The sequence below is a fragment of the Corapipo altera genome, unplaced genomic scaffold (genome assembly GCF_003945725.1).
Source record: "Corapipo altera isolate COAL_440 unplaced genomic scaffold, ASM394572v1 111, whole genome shotgun sequence".
NCBI classification, from domain to species: Eukaryota; Metazoa; Chordata; class Aves; order Passeriformes; family Pipridae; genus Corapipo; species Corapipo altera.
The window spans coordinates 1164742-1168681 of NW_020884973.1; positions in this window are offsets into that span (position 1 = coordinate 1164742).

The window sequence follows — 3940 nt, forward strand, 5'->3', positions numbered from 1 at the left end:
CCAGGCTCCCCAGGGCAGTGGGCACAGCCCCAAGGCTGCCAGAGCTCAAGAAGGCTGCAAGGGGAAGGAGCACCCATCTCTGGAGCAGAACAAAGCAGCTGTTTAATAACATGTCAACATCTCTTGAGGAAATGAAGGGAAGGGAAATGCCACATCCATGAAATGCAGTTTGAAGGAATGCACACGTGGTTTAGGAAGGGAGCAAGATGGAAACAACATTTCAGGGGAAATGCTACACAAACAACTTACCCTTGGGTGCATCCCACCACTCCCAGCTTAGAGGGACCGAGTTCAGAGACATAACAGGGCCAAGCTCGTTAGCTGCTGGAGAGAGCCCTTCCACAGGAGAGTGTTCCAACCAGGAGTCTAATCCAAGTGAGCTCAAAAGCCTTTGAAGTGGGAATGCAGTTCATAGTCCTCTGGTAGTTCCTGCCTTGATAGGCTGGAGTGAAGTCTTTTATTTTTCTTCTTTTAATGGACAATGCCCCCCATTAGAAGAGGGGGACCAGCACCAATTTTGAGAGCAGCCACTACCAGCATCAGGGGAAAGTTAAGGCAGATTATAGAGCTGCATGTTCTTTTGCTCAAACTACACTGATTCAGAGTTAATTTTACTTAGTGGTAAGTACACAAGAAGCTGTGAAAGGAAGAAATTTTTGCCTTGGACCTGCAACACAGAGACAGAAAACTTTTGTCACAGCTCTTGCCAATAATACAGAAAAATGGATCAAATTGGCACCATTCATTTTTTTCAAAAGGATTTCCTGGGCAGTTTGACTAAAAACCCCTGGCAATAACAATGTTAACCCAACAAGTGATATAATTTCCACACCTGTCTGATTCCCCAACAGATCTGCTCTCCAAAACAATCCATCTTAATTACTTCAACAAGAAAGTGGGGTTTTTTGGCCATAAAAAATTCTATCCAGTAAGTAAAGCCAAACATGCAAGAAAAATAGAGGTTACCTTGAGGGTACCACTAAATTAAATGTGTTCTTCACTGAATCACCTGGTCTGTTGTTGGCCCAAAGATGCAGGTTGCACTGCCAGGTTCTGAACCCTTTCCCAAGCAGCAGCAGGAGCCCAGCATGGCTCTGCTCAGCAGGATGGACCATGCACACCGGCACCACTGTCCACCCAAAACGTTCTCAACACACCCCGGGGACAAGCTGAGTCTCTTCAGTCCCCACCACAAACAGGCCAGTGGGGACAGTCCTGTCCCTGCAATGACCAGCTAATAAAACCTGGCTCATCCACAGCACTGAGCCAGGCTTTCCACTTCTATCTCCCTGTCTTTGCGTCCTCCCCAAAACCGTAGGAACTTCAAAGGCTCCCCTTCCCATGGAAATGGTCCCATTAGTCTGCTGTGCTTCCCAGGAGCCACAATACAAAATAGTCCTGGGATTTTTGCCATTTCCCAAATGTAAACCAGTGAAACTCTGGATCTAAAACATGAAGGAATCCAACAAGCCTCAACTACAAACTTTGTTTTGGTAAAAAACACAATTCTCTGACATATTTTTGACAAATGAAAAATGACAAACAAAAAATAAATAAGCATCTCTGACAAAAACCAGGAAATGTGAAAATGTCCCAAAGTTTTCATCACCAGTAACTGTGTATCCAAACAACCTAAGCATGGGACAGCAGGTTTTGAGGACTGTATCTAGAGAAGAGTTTTGGTTGCAGGACTGCACCAGATCCCAGTTACAGTCAGGAGCAACCAACAGGGATGGAGGTGAAATGGGAGAACACAAAACCGACATGGAAAAGGAAAAATTACAAGCACATAACAAGGCCTTGGGGGCTCTGCACAGGGTGTCCCCACAGCACAAGGACACTGCTCACTCAGCCCACAGGTGATGGGACCAGAACAGGATCAAAGCAGCAGTGACTTGTCCACCATCCACCTGCAAACCTGCTGGCTCGTGGAGACCGTCCTGTGCTCCCACCTCACCTGTCTCTCATCGTGTTCCCACTCAGGGCAGCTCCCAGACAAACACTGACACACTTGTAGTCTCCCAAGGACATGCCCTACTGACTCACGTCCTCTTCTGTCATTCAACAGCCATTCATGGAGCTACATGTGAGCCAGTCGTGCTAAGCTGGTATGGACTCCTAGGCTTACTCAGACCCCAACAGACAATTTAAAGTCACATGAAGACGAAGTGATGCCTCCACTGATCAGAGATGGCCTCTAACATGCAGCTGTACATTCCCACGTCTACTCCACCCTTGGCTGGAGGCTCACAGACTAATCCAGGGTCTGTCACAGCAGCTCTCCATCCCTTCCCACCCAGTAAGTCTTGTATTTTGGACTTTAGGCAGTGACTATGTTTGTGTAGTGCCCTCTCTGGTAGGGAACTTATGGATAGCTAAAGCATCCAGTTCAGTCAGAGCTGGACCACAAGGCATTGGCCATACTGCTAAAAACCCTAAATCCCAAACTCTTGCCAAGGCTTATTCTCAACAGATACATTTCCTGAGCAGGGGCTAGGACTGAAACACAGCTACAGGGAACAGCCTGAGGCAGGGGCAGCACAAGCAGAAGTAATTCTCACCAGCATGATGAGGAGAAACACCAGCTAAGCTGTTTTTCAAAAGCAATAGAGTTCATCCCTGCTTGTTTAAGGATTTTGCAGCCAGCAGTACAAACCTGCAGTGTTGCACATAATGGTGACTGATATCTCACCTCTCATCTCCATTTTATATGAATGTAGAAAAGACAATCTTTTTCCAAAGTATTTTGAGTGCCTATTACAGTTTCTCTTACCTTCTCATTATATTAAGTCCAAGCTTTGAGATATTCCTGTAACTTCTTTGTCTTAGGGAGTAGTAAGTCAAATTTTGGCTGGTAGAAATCATCAGAGATCTATCTAAAATTGGGTATCTGGATGGTCTCATATCTGGAGAGACACAGGGCAATGCAGAAGACAACCTCCCCTCAAACAGCTAAAGCCCAAGCCTGCTACTGAACCAGGGTGCATTCCAACAAATCAAATCAAAATGTTCTGTGAACTTTAATTCAGCCTGACAGCAAAAAGTGGAAGAGGAGAGCATTGGCCATACTTTGTATCTAAGAACTGAAATAAAAGTTAGATTAAGAGACCAATCTTAAAATTAACCCTTAGTCCACTCCCCTAGGAAAGATGAGCCTGTTGAAGTCAGGCCTCAAGCAATTTTCCCAAGGATAAATAGTAAATCAATGTAATTAGATTGTTTCCAACCTAATTAAATTATTTGCAGTGTTCATGTCAAGATAAAAGTTGCCTAGCTATCCAAATATATCCATGTAGGCATTATTCTATAAACTTTCCTTTTCTGGGGGAAATGCAAACATACATATACAAAAACATCAAGGTTACAAACCAAAGCACTCAAAACTTAGGAAATACCAGAATTAAGTTTGCATGAGCAAAAGAAAATATTTTTCTCTTAATTTCATTCCCAGAAATGGTGAAACCATTTTTTGTTGAAGTTTTCCAAACAATTCATCTGAGGCAGACATTCAACATGGAAAGTTTCAGCCCAAATAGTTAAAATTTGGCAAAGTTCTATGCCATTGAAAACAGGGGTTATAATGGGAAATGTGAGGCAAGCTTAATTACAGGCAGCACTACCAGCAACATTTATAATGTATTTAAGACTAAAATTTCATCCTTGCTTTGCTAGGTCTGTTTTTCTAGGAATACTGTACATTAGTATTTGAACCTTCTTATATACATTTAAATTTCAGGCTGTGTTTGTAAGTCTGGGGTCTTTGACAAACTTGGCAAAGCAGCTTTTTGCATCAGGCATCAGAAATGGAAAGCATTGCTTGCAAAAAAAAGCAATTACTTGTATGATATGAAGTAGGAGATGACACAGTTTTTCAAAGGATCCCAATAGTCACAAAAGTTTCAAATTTCCACAAGTGTTACCATGGGCATTTTGAGTTTTC